This window comes from Bidens hawaiensis, unplaced genomic scaffold (assembly GCF_021521415.1).
Source record: "Bidens hawaiensis isolate Kalapana, Puna unplaced genomic scaffold, B.hawaiensis_p1.1 tig00038267_1, whole genome shotgun sequence".
Lineage (NCBI taxonomy): Eukaryota > Viridiplantae > Streptophyta > Magnoliopsida > Asterales > Asteraceae > Bidens > Bidens hawaiensis.
Window position 1 is genome coordinate 137,224 of NW_027505540.1, and position 18,932 is coordinate 156,155.

An 18,932-nucleotide genomic window follows, 5' to 3' on the forward strand; every position below is an offset into this window, starting at 1 on the left:
TACATTTGAATAAAGGAATTTTGAAACCATGATAGTCCAATTCCCAAATTCCTTCTATAACACCGTAATAAGAATCTTTGGCGATTTTTATCAATGTATCACGACGTTGTCTGTTGAAATGGAGATCGAAACGAGCCGAGTTCAAGCTCAAGCGTCAAACTCGGGCTCGGCCATTTGCATCCCTACACACACATATACATATATATATATATATAGTGCATACAAATAATCATAAATATGTATATGGTTATACAGAGAACATAATATATATAATCACATACACGGGGCAGGATCAAATATAAAAGCTTTTTTTATAACAAAAGGAACCAGTAAGTTTATGACACATGACACTAATAAAAATGTAAAATATTTCTAAATTAGTTAATTGATCTTTTAATACCAAGGTTACCAAAAATAGGTTACTTTTTTTAGAAGCGTTATCAAAAATATTTTATAAACTCATGATATTAGTGTTTGATAATCTAAGATTGTTACTTATTTTAAAAATATTAAAAAACAAAACCGAACTAAAGGTTTTAAAATTTTACATATGACACACCAATTGAATAAAATAGCATTTAGAAACAAATAGTCAAACACAAAATTAATTAAATTAATTAAATATGAATTCAAATTTTGAGCAAACAAGTAATTAAAGGCTGGGGAAATTTCAAGCATGATTTATGATTGCTTTTTGATTACTTGGGCTTATTTTGATTACTTGCATATATACGTATTATTAAAGAAACTCATCTAATCCAAAAATTTGATATAAAAAGATTTTTTCAAATTTGTAAATTTTATATTTTAAAATTATTATTGTTCGTACTACGTATTTGATTTATCTTTTACCTTTAATTTTGTTGGTTTCTTTCTTTTAAATAATTAATCTTATTTATGTAACACTTGATAAATCCCGTGTATTACTCGGTTCTTAAGCTAATATAAATATATACATAAATTGGATGTGGCTCAATGGTAGAGCACTCACTTTACTAGTGAGAGGTAGGGTGATCAAACCTCACTATCACCAATTTATATGGGAGATATGAGGGATGACCCTGGCTTGCTAGGGTTCGAGTCCTGATCTCACCCGGTTTTACCGACTCCTCGCTGTTGTGCCATTAGGCGGGTGTGGGGGTTGGTTTTATCCGGTGAATTCCTCATTAGGGTGGACCGCTAGGGGCTTCGTCCGTCCGGAATAGTGGCCGGCTCGGGCTACCTTTGGCCAATAGGGGCCACGTACGGAGTACCCGGCGTTACTTAGTTGGTCGTTAAAAAAAAGTACAAATATATACAAATTGTATATGGTGTAAGCTTGAGTAAGAGCCTTAACATGAGCTCATTTAATAAACAAGACCGGGCTTAAGCTTCACCTTTTGAGCTCGAGCCGACTCGCGAGCCAAAATTAACAAGCCTATAATTTTTATAATATATCTATTTACCAACCATTAATTAATATCTAGTAAACGAGGCGACCCCGGAGAGAGATCTAGCTTTCAAATAAAGATCTAAATGAGCCGAGCTCGAGCCTAGTCGAACTCAGGCTTGACTCGTTTGCACCTCTACACACACATATGTATATATATTATACTAGTTTGATCCTCCCATGTTACGGGAGTTTATTTAAAGTTTTGTTTTTAATTGTTTTGCTATTTTATAATGATTATTTTATTTTTTAACATAGTTTTGTTTTAATTTAATACATATATATTAGTTTGTTATAATATTTTTTAACGACTGAGTTTTATCAGTTGAGATGTTTAGGTTTTTTAGATTTTTAACGAACAAACATAAACGAACATGAGCATGTTGATTTTTTAAATGTATAAACATGAACACAAATATTTGTCTAATGAAAAAAGAGGCGTTGATGTAGTTGACGATGGTGGGTGGTATTGGAAGTTAACTGACGATGGAGATGATAGACCAACAACGAAGAACATGTAAAGCAGATAAATTAAATTAGGGTTTGATAATGAAATTGTTTATCAATAAATGAGATCGTATAACCCTTTTGAGGGTTATTAGAGTTTGGTAAGACACATAACCCGTGAAAATTATTCTTTGATAATTAAGGGGTTATTTTACAAATAAATAAGATGTTATAACCCGTTTAAGGGTTATCCGGGTTTGGTGAGACCCATAACCCATGAAAATTATTGTTTGCTTATGAAATAGTTTTACAAATAAATGAGATGTTATAACTCATTTAAAGACTATCCGGGTTTGGTAAGACCCATACCTGCGAATTCGGGTCAAATGCATGAGAAGCCTCAATTTATAAATCAAGCAATCTGGTGGCTCTAGAGAATGGGGGGAGCAACCTGAGAGCGACACCTAGGACTTTATGGTAGGCAATTATATAGATAGTTAGATACACACAAATAGGCATAAATATTTATATACGCATACAAATTACAAAATATATGCACATACTTATAAACAAATCAACAATAAATGCAATAAAATTTAGAATTTTTCATACCTTAATTAATTTGCTTGGTATTTGAATTATATATCTTGATCACTAGACAAATCGAACTTGATATCTGTATACATCAAAATAGATTTAACAATACATAAAAGTATAAGTTAAAACTAAAAATATATCTTCATGTTAATGGCAGTTGAGTTACGTACCAATTGGATGTTGTGAAGTTAATTGGAAGTAAATAAATAGATAAGCTAGAATACATAAGAGACTAGCTAGTTTAAAAATATAAGAGATTAATTAGTTTGAAAGTTGAATTTTAATTATCTGTTAGGAATTGGTTAATATCCAAGTGAACCGCATCTTTTTTCTAATCCACTATCAAAAGGTGCGGTTGTTGTTAGACCGCATCTTTTGTATCCGTGTGAACCGCACCTTATGTGATAATTTAGTTAAAAACCGTTTTATGTCAAAAGGTGTGGTTGAATTGTTGAACCGCATCTTTTGTGTTTTGCCTATCACATCTTATGCTTGTTTTTGTAGTAGCGAGTCTTAAAAAGTACATGAATCTTGGAAGAAAAGAAAAATAAATGATACAATGATTTTATTTTAATAGTAAAGAATACGTTTTTTGGGCTTAAAGAGATATCTAGATCGGTATGTTGAGTCAAAAACATCACCTAGAAGACGAAATTGCAGTATAGCAAACAAAATAACCGGCATGCCAGCCAAACCGGTGATAGTGATTGGTACCCATTTCACTTTTTTTATTATAAAGTACAAAGAAACTCGCACTAAACGCGACCATCATGGTTACAATAGAGAGAAAGAGCGTTGCAAGACCGAACATAAGCTTTTTTGGTAACGACTCCAAAAAATCGCGTTCGGCATAACGCGATGTGAGGATAGATAAGAACATGAGGATCGAGGTTGATGAGGATATTAAAGAAACTGCGTCTGAGATCACAAAAATAATAAGGGATGGTTCTTTGCGGAAAAAAGGAATACCAGTGTCCTGGTCGTATCCACCCGGAAGTGTAAAAGCAGCTGCAAATACAATGGTCGTGATAAGGGTTGCAACCACCATGCATTGAGATGCAGTATTTTTCATCCAATCCTCACCTTTGGTTACCAATTCAGCATGTTTCTTGGTAAACAAATCTTGTGGTGTTTCACCAGCTAAGTTCTTCCTTTGTCTATATTGAGGTGGGATCATTTGTTCTACCTCCTGCAAATTATTAAGCCATTTTAACGAGTCAAAACTCTTTTCCTACACGTGTTAAAATGGTATGGATCAAAACATATAAGTCTACAATACGACTCAGATAATTACAAACAATATTTGTGCATATTTAAAAATGGATAAATAATTAACACATTAAACGTGACTACGGAACCAATGTTTTTAAGCTAAGTTTTAAATAAAATGATTCAAAAGGTTTTATGCACTGTACACTAGACATGTACAAATCGATTTTTATTCTTTTAGTAGTTAACACAAACCGAGCTACATCTGGATAATGGGTAAGCGAGCAACAAGCTGCGCCGCTACCCCCTTTTGAATCGCAAAGCCTATTCTACTAAATATAAATCCTTGGTTCCTCGGGCTCTGCGAGTCACTGTGGACCACCTTCTGCACTCGCTCCAAGAAGCGAACCGCCTCGGGAGCTAGGGATCCAAAAGTGTCGAAGGCAAATGGAATGAACACGTGCTGATTCTCCAAACACGCTGTCTCATGCTTAGCTTTGGGTTGTAAACCGGTTTGGCCGAAACATAATCGGGTTGGAAACCAGTTTGTAGACAAGAATGCTTTAACTCTATCCGGACAGGTTTTGATCACGTTGGAACAGGTTTGGGATAAAAAGCTAGTTTTTTGGCCCTTTTTTTTTTCTTCTAAATATGGTCGTTTACAAATCAGTTTCAGGGAACAAGACTACAAACTGGTATACGAACTGGCCGGTTGGGTCGGGTTATAAACCGGGTTGGCAGAACCAACCAGGTTTTTTTATATCTACTGTACGCACTTTGGTTTGCCCGATTCATGACCCGTCGACCAGCTTTAGAGATTCCCGTTTATCTTAGATTTTTTTTATTTGACCAGTTTTTTTTTTTTTTTTTTTATATATTTAGCATATGAAGAAAGAATGATGTTTGATAAGCTTAATAAGAAAGATGTACCTTGAACCATAATAGCTCTCTTTGCATTTGAAAAGCAACTCCCGACATGTTTTGAAAGCGTTTTTGCTTGGCACTCTTTGCAACCATATGCAACATGTTATTGCCCTTTTTATCTTTAATAGGAGTTATTAAATCTTTCATTGCACCAATCTCATATAACAAGTTATAGATCTTTGCTTGACGACGTTTGATTGATAAGTGAAATATAGTTTTTCCTTTGTCGTCTTGTTTCCATATGAGATCAGGATATGATCGAATGAGCTCAATTATAAACCGTGTGTTGCCCATTTTTGCCGCAACAAAAACCACTCGGGAAGGGTAGCCTTTTATTGTATTTCCCGCCTTTACCGACGGCCCTCGGATTATGTCATCAATCTCACTCTTAGGCATTGCAGCAACTTTTTCCCAAATTATTCTTAATAATCGAAGGGCTTCACTTTCTTTTTCACCAGGTCCTACCTTTACACGTAACACTACAAAAACGTAAAAACAACCAAGAAGAACCTCATATCAGATACTCTTAGAGTCTTAATAGTTGATGACAAGAGCAAAATATTCATTATTATTATTTTTTAAGCCTGTAGTATGCTGCATGGGCCTTTATTATATTCAACATACGTATATCTCTAATCTTGATATCTATGGTAAGAATTTTTCAAAGCTCGTATACTTACTCGACTTAATGATTCGGAAGACAAAATTTGTTTTCTTCCCTTTAAGCGCGCGAGTCTTCTGAGCCAAAGCTAAGAGAACTCCAGTAAGTAACCCCTTCTTGGCTGTTAGTTCCGGGCGATCATCAACTATCTTTAGAGCAACATCTACAAGAGAATTTACGGTCACTCAATAGACTAAAAAGAAACGATCACCATTACAAAAACCACACGAACTTGAAAGAACTACTTACCAAAGATATCAGCTTCAACACATTTTTGTGACACCCAACCGCGATTATCATGGTCCCAAAAATCACCCCCCATTTTCTTAGAGATACCATACAAATACCTCACCATTTCAGGTTTTGCAAACAAAGTGTAGGGGTATGGTACTAAACCCGGTTTTACGACCCTAAATTTATTATGTTTGGCTTATTTTATTATATGGACTAATACAATGCTATTGGGCTGAGGGGGTTTTGTGGAGGTAACCCTAACTGTGCTAGGCCCATTAGGGTACCATGATGGTGGCCATGAGGCTCTCTATATAAGGAGGTCTCCACCTCCTTGTTAGAGGGTCATGCTCAATAAGAGCCACCACCCTATTTTTGTGTCTGTAAACAAGAGATCCTCAGGATTTCTTAGCAGTCACCTCCACACCCTCGAAAAGCCATTGCAGATCTCAAGCAATCGAAGAAGAAGATCAAGTCGTGGTTCGTTCATCTCGAAATCCGTGGAAACATCGTCATGGATCAGGTCAGATTCATTTCATGCTTCGACATTGGCGCCATCCGTGGGACGGCAACGAACTACCCTTCGATTTTCGTCTCGACTGTCAGATCTCTCCCAGGAAAAACCCAGATCTTGAAGTTTACAGAAAAAGGCTTCAAGGCTTGTTCTATTAAAGCTCAAAAAGATCCATAGATCTAAAAGAGGCTCCCAGATCTGTACAAAAAAGAAACTACCTGATTCGGATGATCAAGCCTCCGGATCTGTGATGGTTTTACAAATCTAGATCTAGATTACAGACCTGATTTACAGATCTAGATCTAGATTACAGACCTGGATTTTAGGTTTAAAATTACAGATCTCTCAAATTGTAGATCCAAAAATTACCAGACTTCCGCCGCCATGCACGCGCGCTCGCGGATTCTCACTCTGCAGCCATGCATGTGCCACCGCGGGAACCACCATGTGGGTTTCGCGCAAAAGACCTCCACCATGTGGGTTTTGCGCAGAAGACTGCCACCACGCATGCTCGCTGGCGGGTCACCATTCCGCCGACATGCGTGAGCGCAACTCTCCGCCATGCACGCGCGCCCGCGAGTCACCACTCCGTCGCCGTACATGCGCACATAAGGCCACGCGCCAAAATTAAAGGTTGGGAATCCTCATAAACCCATAAGGCCACGCGCCAAAATTAAAGGTTGGGGATCCTCATAAACCCATAAGGCCAAGCGCCAAAATTAAAGGTTGGGAATCCTCATAAACCCATAAGGCCAAGCGCCAAACTTAAAGATTGGGAATCCTCTTAAACCCATAAGGCCACGCGCCAAACTTAAAGGTTGGGAATCCTCATAAACCCATAAGGCCACGCGCCAAACTTAAAGGTTGGGAATCCTCAAACCCATAAGGCCATGCGCCAAACTCAAAGGTTGGGAATCCTCATAAACCCATAAGGCCAAGCGCCAAACTTAAAGGTTGGGAATCCTCATAAACCCATAAGGCCAAGCGCCAAACTTAAAGGTTGGGAATCCTTATAAACCCATAAGGCCAAGCGCCAAACTTAAAGGTTGGGAATCCTCATAAACCCATAAGGCCATGCGCCAAACTTAAAGGTTGGGAATCCTCATAAACCCGTAAGGCCACGCGCCAAACTTAAAGGTTGGGAATCCTCATAAACCCGTAAGGCCACGCGCCAAACTTAAAGGTTGGGAATCCTCATAAACCCGTAAGGCCACGCGCCAAACTTAAAGGTTGGGAATCCTCAAACCCATAAGGCCATGCGCCAAACTTAAAGATTGGGAATCCTCATAAACCCATACGGCTTCGCGCTGAATACAAGACCGAACGCGGCTCCGCTCCGCTCAACACGCCGTCATAATTAAACCTATTAACACAAGCCACGTCACATGCGCGCCACCGCGGGTCAACCATTCCGCCATTCTACATGCGCACCGCCATGATGCTTGAGCGCAGTCGCATGTCATGTAAGGCCCCGAACCCGGTAGCCCTACATTAGCGTCGGATTTACTCATAAACACAGTTCTTCAAATCAGAGTTTATTAAAACTTTTCGCAGAATATAAAACATCAATCATTTGTTACAAAACGTTAAACCTTTTCTTTGATACCATAACACAAAACTTTATATTTAAAACATCTTTACTTCTTTCTTCAGATGCCAGCCGTTCAATCCATGCCGTGTGTCATCCTCATGCTAACTCTGTAATCAGCTCACCTGCGTGCATACTAAAAGTCAGCTACGCTGAGTGAGTTCTAGTTAATCATACAATACCATACAATACCTTATTACATACATACGTACTTAACCTCATAACTTTCTTTCATACACACATAAGTACTCATATCTTCATTCTTACTTACATACTTTCTTTCTTACTTACATACTTGCTACCATACATACATACATATCTACAATCACTAACCTCAGTCTACCGAGAGTACGTTCATAGTTCACCGTCTATACCTGTACTCAAGGTCGTGAACACGTACAAAGGTCCGCAGTCCTTACCTATGTTCACCCTTTATGGTACGTGCAAGGTCCGCAGTCCTTCCCTATACCATCCTACATCCACAACACGTACAAGGTCCACAGTCCTCCCCTATGTTGCAACCTAAACCATAGCACGTACGAGGTCCGCAGTCCTCCCCTATGCTACCACAATACAACTACAGCACGTATAAGGTCCATAGTCCTTTCCTATGCTGATGCCTATCTATAATACGTATAAGGTCCGCAGTCCTTAACTACGTTGTCGTCTATTATCTGTAACACGTATAAGGCCCACCGTCCCTATCTACGTTTACATCTATCATCTACTTTACGTATAAGGCCCGCAGTCCTTAACTATGCCATCACCAGCCGAGTCTATGTCCGACAAAAGCTAGAGGGATTTGCCATCCTAACTTACTATGTCGAACGTAGAACTCACATACCATTCGTGTACCTGTATACACCTACTTCACATATACAATAATTACATCATAGCATAAGAACACCCTAGGCGTTCTTTACATCATTCATTTAACAACCATACCTCTTGTCGATACGTGCAATATCCGAAGATCGTTCACGCCCCGACAAGTATTCATTTGTAATGTTCATACATCTTCGATGTATAATATTCGTACCTTTATTTTTGACCTGACAGTACGCGCAATATCCGAAGATCGTTCGCGTACCGACAAGCAACCATTCATATCCATCACATATATCACATATGGCATACACTTATCACTTAGGATAAATGTATTAACAACACATCGAGTATGCACACAGCCCCGAAAACATAACACATAAATGGGGCTAGGAACTCACCTGAATACTGTTACGCTCTCCGTTAATAGTTATTCCCCTCTTGAGCTGTGCACGGCTAACTGTATAATATTTACACGTATCAATTAGCTACTACTACTTATGTTGCGTTTCTATCTTTATATGACCCACAACGAACGGGGGTCCGGGGGCAGCGCCCCTGGTAGCGGGGTTCTAGGGGCGGCAGCCCCTAGCGGGGTCCAAGGGGCAGAGCCCCTGGCTGGGGTTAAGCTGCCAGGTCAGCTTGGAAAAATTTTATTTTCGATAACTGCCTTAACACATTTTCCATTAGGTTTTTAATTTATTTTCTAAACGAACCTCACTTCAGGCGAAGTTAAACCTCGGGCGAACTTGGCTTCAGGCGAAGTTAAACCTTAGGCGAACTTGGCTTCAGGCGAAGTTAAACCTTAGGCGAACTTGGCTTCAGGCGAAGTTAAACCTTAGGCGAACTTGGCTTCAGGCGAAGTTATCCTTAGGCGAACTTGGCTTCAGGCGAAGTTATCCTTAGGCGAACTTGGCTTCAGGCGAAGTTATCCTTAGGCGAACTTGGCCGTAGGCGAAGTTATCCTTAGGCGAAGTTACGCTTGAAGGCGAAGTTACGCTTGAAGGCGAAGTTACGCTTGAAGGCAAAGTTCATCAGGCGAACTTAATCTTGCAGGCGAAGTTGTCGCGCTGCAGATCTGTTTGCCCATAACTCCTTCGTTTCTTAGCCAAATAACTCGATTTTGGTACCCACGGAACCGTATGATCGGCGCCTACAAACCCCAACCATCAAATCGGCCTAAAATCGACGTTTTAGGGGTCTGATTTGGGCAGTTGGGTTTCGGTTCCGGTTAACCCATCCAATCCTAACCATTTTCAGTAATAATAGCTTTGTTAGATTAGTTCTTACCTTACCAACTCAGATCTATCAACAAATCCTGGGTTCTCGGCTTCGAATCTAGATCGGTTAGAATGTGTGTGTTTTGAGGGTGTAAGGAGTGTGTGTTAGGGAGTTTGGTGAGAAATGAGATATTTTGGGATTTTGGGGGTATTTATATCCCTGAAATCCCATTCTCATTTAACCTATCTCAATTAACCCAAGTCCATAACCCACTTCCATTACCCGACACTAGCCCGACCCATACCAACTCCTATTCTTTTATTTATTTCCTGATAACCCGAGTAAACTTCCCATCTATTAATAAGTAATATAATTAATATTACCTTTTAAATTTCGGGATGTTACATGTCACATGCTCATGCACCACTTATGCTCACGCATCACATATGCTCACACATATTACATATGCTTACGCATCACATGCTCACGCATATCACATCAGCGCACGCAACATCTGCGCATGGCGCATGGCACAGCCTGTGCGCACGCGCATGCAACATCTGCGCGTGGCGCATGACACACAGTCTACGTGTACGCGCATGCAACATCTGCGCGTGGCGCATGACACACAGTCTACGTGTACGCGCATGCGACATCTGCGCCTGGCGCATGACACAGCCTGTGCGCACGCGCATGCAACATCTGCGCGTGGCGCATGATACACAGTCTACGTGTACGCGCATGCAACCTCTGCGCGTGGCGCATGACACACAGTCTACGTGTACGCGCATGCGACATCTGCGCGTGGCGCATGACACAAAGCCAAAGCTTATGCACAAGCGCATGAAACATCTGCGCATGACACAAAGTCTACGCGCACGCGCATGCAACATTTGCGCGTGGCGCATGACACACAGTCTACGCGCACGCGCATGCAACATCTGCGCGTGGTGCATGACACACAGTCTACGCGCACGCGCATGAAACATCTGCGCGTGGCGCATGACACAAAGCCAAAGCCTATGCGCAAGCGCATCTGCGCGTGACACAAAGCCAAAACCTATGCGTAAGCGGCACAACAAATGAGAATAGTCTAATCCCAAATCAGGATCAGGACAACTTTATTTAGCAGCAATGAACTAGGGGACTATCGTGGTATACCACCACTACATTATCGCGATGGAAGACATCCGAATCTTAGGGCGGGAGCCTAACAATATCCCAAACGGCCACGCGCTAATTTTATATGTTTTTGCAGGTTCGGCTACGAGTCGCACAAGCACATATGTCATTATTATTATCTGGCCGACTGCGCCTCCATTATTATTTTGAAAACAAGCTGGGATAGTCATCCTGCGTAGAAGAGGCCCTTGTGGGCCAGTCATTATCGTCATATTATAGCTCATAAGCCGCAACGTGCGCAAGCTTCATTATTTTATAGCTCGTAAGTCGCCTCGCGCGCAAACTATTGAGCATCATTATCGAGATGCGCGCTCTATCTTTTATCAAGCCTTGCGCCACTATCGTAAGTCGACATTGCGCGCAAGCTTCATTATTTTATAGCTCGTAAGTCGCCTCGCGCGCAAGCTTCATTATTTTATAGCTCGTAAGTCGCCTCGCGCGCAAGCTTCATTATTCTTATAGCTCGTAAGCTACCTCGCGTGCAAACTATTAAGCATCATTATCGAGATGCGCGCTCTATCTTTTATCAGGCCTCGCGCCACTATTGTTATGATGCGTGCTATATCTTATTCATGCCAGTGCACCATCATTATCATAAAGATCACAACATGTCACCATCATGGAGAAAACCTCCCAAAACTCAAAGACAATAAAGACAAGGCCGAAGAAAAGGGAAAAAAACCGCCTCATGTCCTAACACACCTTATAAAGTCCAGCGCTCCACCTAAACGCTTGCACGCCTAGGAGCAACACTGGACTTGGGGGGGCTTGTAGGGGTATGGTACTAAACCCGGTTTTACGACCCTAAATTTATTATGTTTGGCTTATTATATTTTATGGACTAATACAATGCTATTGGGCTGAGCGGGTTTTGTGGAGGTAACCCTAACTGAGCTAGGCCCATTAGGGTACCATGATGGTGGCCATGAGGCTCTCTATATAAGGAGGTCTCCACCTCCTTGTTAGAGGGTCATGCTCAATAAGAGCCATCACCCTATTTTTGTGTCTGTAAATAAGAGATCCTCAGGATTTCTTAGCAGTCACCTCCACACCCCCGAAAAGCCATTGCAGGTCTCAAGCAATCGAAGAAGAAGATCAAGTCGTGGTTCGTTCATCTCGAAATCCGTGGAAACATCGTCATGGATCAGGTCAGATTCATTTCATGCTTCGACATTCAGTCACAGCTGGATTTGTTTTCACCATTAACATTGCTGTTTTTACATTTCCAGCCGCAGCAGCTAATGCAAGGGCAGTATTGTAATTTTTATTCTGTAGCTCTAAATCCTTTTTTCCATCGTAGGCACCAGATTGGTCACAAATTCTTCAACTGCCTTGGTGCTTTCTGCTGATGCTGCAACGTGAAGCACTGTTTCATAATTTTCGGTGATGGCAAAACGTGTAAACTCTTTTTGGTTCTCAAGAATGGGTTTAGCAGTCTTCCAATCTCCTTTGATTGCTGCTTCATATGGTGGAACCGCAACCTTGATGTAGTCTGCTCTTCGTCCTTAAATTGCAACACAATTTCATGTTGTTGATTCCTTTTTCAAAAAAAAAAACAAAAAGGGTTAACCCAGATTATGCCGTTATATAAGATAGTGGCTTCAGAGTTGAAGTTGCTAACTCAAATAGCGAATTCGCTAGTCGGGTTGAAGTTCACGAAATTTTATCTTTTTGCTACTGAAGTAATCGTATAGTGAAATTGCCATCTGAAATAGCGACTCCAATGGTGAAAGCTCCAACATAAGAACCACCCAATTGTCGAGTTTTTTTACCAAAATGGGTGATGGGGGGAAAGTATTTATCAAAATGAGTGATTTGAAAAATATTTATCAAAATAGGTTTTCTTCTTAAACTTATATTTTCTCATTTCCATCTTTATTGAGTAAAATAATTTATATTTAAAGTTTTTATATAAAAAACATAGATAAAATAAAGAGTTAAAAATAATAAAACTTTTATTTTATATTTTATTTCGTTTAAATCACAAATAATCAAAACATAACATGCTTTTGGAATTTTATTTTCTTAAATTCATATTTTTATTTATTTATCAAAACGGAAATCACTTCTGTTCGTAATTATTTTTTTTTTTGGCTTTTCATTGCTTTTTTTCTTTTATTGTTTTTCTTTGATGGTTTTTTTCATATATATTAGGATACGTCACGTTTATAAATGATAATGCAACTGTTGAATATATATTAGGGTACGACACGTTTTAAAAAAAAAGATAGTATTTTTATATCATAAGCTATACGAGTGTCAGTAGTTAGTACTTTATTGGTATTTGCATGAACCGAACCAATTTTGACTGAAGATCGGTACCAATACCGGTATCGGCATTTGTTTTTGTGATTTTAGTTGTTGTGTATAATTATATTTCTGGCAAACCAAATGAAGTTCGACTAAATAATATCGATATTAAATCAAACTCCATTTTTAGATACTCTTGTATAAGAAAACAACTTGAAGAAATAGCCATAATAGAGTAATTAAAAAAACAGAATAAAAACCAAAAAAAATCGTTTTCAATCGATTTTTATTTAAAAAAATTAAATAAAAAAATATGAACATAAGAAACTGTTTCCAAAAACGTTTTTTAATATTTTTATTGAACTAAATGAAAAACAAAAATTAAAAGTTCTATTATTTCTTTTTCATATTTTATCTATGCTCTTAGATAGAATTTTTAATAAGAATGGTTGTATTAAATAAGATTAAGAGTGAGAAAAAATAAGTTTATAAAGAAAAACTTATTTTAAAAAATACTTTTTAAATCATCCATTTTGGTATATACTTTTCCCTTCTCCACCCATTTTGGTAAGAACTCCCCAATTGTCACCATGGAATTCCAAAAAAAATAAAATTGTAATTTAAAAAATGGGTTTACCTTTCTAGAAATGATTGCCCATTTACTTAATTATTTAGTGTTTACCATAAAAGAATTGATCTACTTTTAAAACTTTTATTTAGACCACTTTTCAGTTTACCAAAAATAAATTTGATTTGGGTTTGGTGATTTTGAATTCAGTATCCATATATGGCTGGTTACAAGAGTGGTATTTTTTTTTGTTAAACACTATATTATCTATCTCTAACAAACCCATTGACAATATAAAATCCTAGCTAGAGATCTTGAGGTACAAAAGAAACTACACACGAGGTGCTAATAAAATCCAATATTAATTGAGAAATATTATTACCTTCAAGTAGATCAGCACGAGGTAGGTTCGGTGGTGGTGGCGCCGGTGGTGGCACCGGCGGCGAAACAATGGGAACAATTGTATGGTTCAGCTGCAGGTGGTAATTGTTGTTCATCTTTTCACTTCAAGTAGTTTTTAACTGGAAACAAATCACAACATCTAGATGGTACCTAGCAATGATTATCGGAGTGATCTTTGAAGGGAGTTTATCTAGGTGAAGTCAACTCAATGTCATTATTTATCAAAGGATAAAATGGTGATGTGTAATTACAAACTTTAGTGGGTGACTTGGAAGGAAAATGCTGAGCACCTTCTTCATTTTATTATTATTATTTTATAAGAAGTGTAATATTTTATTGGTACTTTTAAACAAGTTGTATCAATCAAGAAAATACAAAATATTTTACATATAGGTTTAACAAAGAAAAATTAAATTGAAGCTTGAAAACTGGTTTAAGTAAATGAATCATCAAGTTAAAACTAGGCACGCCACTAGGCTGTTAACAAACCCAATTGAATGTTGGCTTTCTCATACTTGGTTTGGTTTGAAGTTAAGCCGAATCGAGCATATAGTATTTAAAGAAACAAGCAACATTTTTATGCTTAAACTTTGTTTGGTTTAAATCATAGCAGCTTGGTTTGGCTTAGTTTTGTTTGGTTTCGTACAATGTTTTAAATTTTAGATTTCTAGAACTTCAAAATGTCTAAGACTTCCAACATTAACGCCTTGTTCTTGAGTTTTTTAACCAAGGAAAGAAAAGGAAAGGAGAGGGAAGGATAAGAAAGGGAAGGGAATGATATTTTTTTAATTATGTGTGTTCTTGAGTTGGAAGGAAATTAAAGGAAAGGAAAGGATAATTATGTTATCCTTAGTTATCATCCCATTTTTGGGAGAATAACTTATTGGGAAAATACATTAATGTAATCTCTCCTAACTCCTCCTACTCATTTCCTTTCCATCCTAAAAAAAACTTAAGAAAACCTATTTTTTAACTATCCTTAGTTTTCATTTCCTTTCCCTCCTTTAAAAAAACTCAAGAACAGGGCGTAAGAACATTTTTGGGATTGAATTTGAAAAATGCTTATTGACTAATAACTTATTGGTGTTTTCGAAAAGCCAATAAGTTAAAATGTGTTTGACAATCATAAAAATATTTTTTATTTAGCTTTTTGAGATGGTTAAAAATAAGTTTTCAAAAAGCCCAAATTCTGGTTTTTTAAAATGGCCTTTTGAAAAACCCAATAAGCATTTTTCAAACTTAATCCTAAACATGCCCTAAAATGTCTAAAACTCAAAGTCAACACATATAGGCTTAAAAATTGAGTTTTGAAGTCAACACAAAACAGGAAAATTTTAAAAATTTTAAGAAAAATAGTATATTTTTATATACGTGCATAAAATATATATGTAAAATAATAAATAAAAAACAATTCAAGTAAAACGAACCGGTCAAACGAACCGAACAGGGCGAGGCTTTGCTCTTGCTTGGCTTGTTTTCAAACCGAATCGATTCAAATGGCTCATTTCCAAACTGATTTGATATCGAACAAGCATTTTTTGAGCAATTTTCAAACGACCTCCAAACGAGCGGTGAGCAGTTGGACAACCCTACACAACACATGGCATGCGGTATGTTATTTATTTATATAGGAGTAAATTAATTATTATTTCAATAATAAGGGATGAATCATGCGAGAAGTCAATCTCAACCATTGATCATCTCCTAGTTGTTCAAATCATTAATACCCCTAATTACTCCTAAATTATTTTACATATTTATTTTTGTAGAAAGTTACAAATTTTAGAAAAGATAAATGTGGCATTCGTAAATTTCGGGTCACTTTGTATTCATTGTTTGTATTCGTTTAGTCATTTAAACCGACCCGTTTTGTAAACCAAAACCCTTGACATAATCAAAATGATGAATTTTATATTACAATATTGTTTTACACTTGTTGGGTCTTGAAAACATCCTTTTCGGGCCTTAAAACGCGTTAAAAACCAACTCCGGGGGCCAAACTGTCATTTTTGAAAGTTTAAAAAATATTCCAGCCTCCACCCCGTCGCGCCGCGCGATGGGGGAGCCTCCAACGGTCGCGTAGCGCGAGCTTCTTCAGCTGCATCTACGGGTTTTTGTTGTTTTGTGCTTGTTTTGACCCCTTTTTGCATGAAACTTCTTGTGTTTAACACCCATATTTGACCACCAACATTACCCTATATATACACACCCTTTCCCCTTCATTATTCCTTGCTACATCTCCAAAAACTCTCTCAATTCTCCATAGATCCAAGGTTGTTTTATTTATGTGTTCTTGAAGGTTTGACTTTCAAATGTCAAACAAAGTTTAATCTTTCATTCTATTTAGCTTATGTAGTCTTATTAATACTTGTTTATGGTGGCACAACATATATATAATACACACCCCTTGTTACCTTTGGTAGTTACTTCTACGACTCCGGTTGGTTAAGTTTCGGAACTCGTAAGGCAATGCTTCATGGAGGACTTCGTGTTCTTGATATATATATACACACACATAACTTGTTTGCACATAGTAATCTTGTTTAACTTATGATCTTTTAGTTTGTTTGTCATATTTATGAAATTCCATGGTGGAGGTTTGTAGAGACTAACCTCGGTTTAACCGTAAATAATCCAAACCGTGAACCGAACTTGTTACTAGTTTTGTTAAATAATTGTTTTAAATATGCTTTATGTTAGATTTAAGTTCTAAAATTCATTTATACAAGTTCTTGGTTATTTGGGCATGTGGAGACCATCAAGGAACGTATTGTGAGATGGAAACCGAACCGATCCGATTTTTACTCTCTTAAGACACACAAGTGTGTTTTTAGCTATCAAGACTTGTATATTTATTTAAAAATATTTTACAAACTGATTTTAATTATTTTCTTAAGTACTTGGAAATGTTGGATCCAACTTGATCTCATAACATAGTTTGGACCAACAAAACCGAACACTCGCTTAACGTGCGTTGTTAGTTCTAAAACAATAGAACTACATACTTGGTTAAGTCTTTATAAGTTTTATTGAGTTACCTCATAACATTCATTATTTTGGAAAATTGACTTTGGGTTTGACCAGTTATCAACACCCGAACCAACAACCCGAAACATTCGTTAAGGACCCATTTTAGTATCTTTATCTCAAAGGAACTTGCATCTTTGCATTTTTCCCACCTTATTACTTAACATAGGTAAGTAAATATTAAGGTTAGATACTTTGACCCGATTTCGAGCAAACATACATTTTAAAGAGGTTATTATTATAAATTCTTAAATAGTTACATTTTAAACCTTGAACTTTACTTGTTTACTTTTCGCAACAATTATTTTATTTAAAGATCTTCAAGACAACCTTTCTAAACCCAAGACTCCTTTCCTTTTAGGCATTATTCGTTTAACTCATCATTACGGCAAATTTCCAAATTATCATCTTTCAAGTTTATTACTTGAATGTGAGTACTTTCATACCCCATTTTCTATCTTTTGTTTTAGGATGACATTTCATACTTATTCAACTACATGATTTATACTTGAATCTTAAATCCAAAAACATTATTGTATACCTTACTTAAATAATTGTTCGATATGGTGTTCTATGATTATATGCCTATGTGTTTATCGCTTTTGGTTGGTGGAACTATAAAATCCTAGACTATTTGGCATCCCCTTATAGCAAGGTGTCTTTAACGTAATGCAATTAACGATAACTATAAAATCCTAGACTATTTGGCATCCCCTTATAGCTAGGTGTCGCTAATGTAATTCTATTAGTGATATCAATTTATCTAAGTTATTGCTTTTATTTATTGTTTCGTATACAAGTTTTGTGGCTTTTTATCACTATGTACTTATATGCTCAAACTTATGAATTGCTCACCAACCTTTGTGTTGACAAACTTTATTTTATGAAATGTTACAGGTGTGACTTTTATTGACTCAAGGACTTGACGAAAAACGTTACCAAGACTATTAGGATATTAGTAAAACGAACAATATATTTGTTTACTTGTATTCAATTTGTTTGTATAAACGAGATGTGTTGTTTATTAAGTTATGAAATAAAATGAGTTGATTAAATATTGTCACTATTAAATAGTGTCTTGTGTATTTGTCCAATCACGTTGCACCCCGGCATGTTCCGCCGCCTTTGGTCGGGGTGTGACAGATTGGTATCAGAGCCACAAGACTATAGGATATGTGGTTAGACGTAACGACCTAGTATAATTTTTTTTACTTTAAGGTCCTTATACGTGTTGCCTATACGTGTTTACCCTACTTGATTGTTCAATACACTTGTTTATTTATATACTTATTTATTTCATCAAATTGTATATATACACAAATACTCGAAACATACTAAGGTATCCTTACATTCCTTTGATAAATTTTATATATATATATATATATATATATAATATATATATATATATATATATATTATATATATATATATATAAATATACACACATACATGCGTTTTCATAATAATCTAAGGTATCCTTACCTTAATTTTTTTTAATTTTATATATACACATACATACACTTTCATAATAATGTAAGGTATCCTTATCTTACCGCGAAAACATTAGTTTTTATTATGTTTTATGGATCACGAACTTAACTTGGGTCCCGTTGTTTCAAATCTCCTTAAAGATGGTCTTATATGAGATGACCACTTTAAGTAGTCGAATGCGAGCATTCCGGTCGCCATCCTAATTTTCGGTGTTAAAAAATAGAACCACGGTGGTTCGTGGACTAGTTTTTTGACATGACGTTGTATTCCGATTTATTATAATTGTTACAATCGTTATTTGAGTCGAAAACATGAAAAAGACGCGGTGGTACGTGCACATGTTTAGACTCCAACAAGGTGTTTTTG

At 37.1% G+C, this 18,932-nt stretch overlaps 1 pseudogene across 1 annotated transcript; it reads right to left on the reverse strand.

The window, feature by feature from the left end:
* Positions 1-3,043: 3,043 nt before the first annotated feature.
* Positions 3,044-14,229, reverse strand: LOC143613820 (uncharacterized; annotated as a pseudogene). Its single transcript, XR_013150185.1, has 6 exons — positions 14,029-14,229; positions 12,001-12,332; positions 5,517-5,657; positions 5,287-5,430; positions 4,613-5,085; positions 3,044-3,662 (listed from the first exon to the last, which is right to left on the reverse strand). The product of XR_013150185.1 is annotated as an uncharacterized LOC143613820 (transcript).
* Positions 14,230-18,932: the final 4,703 nt, after the last annotated feature.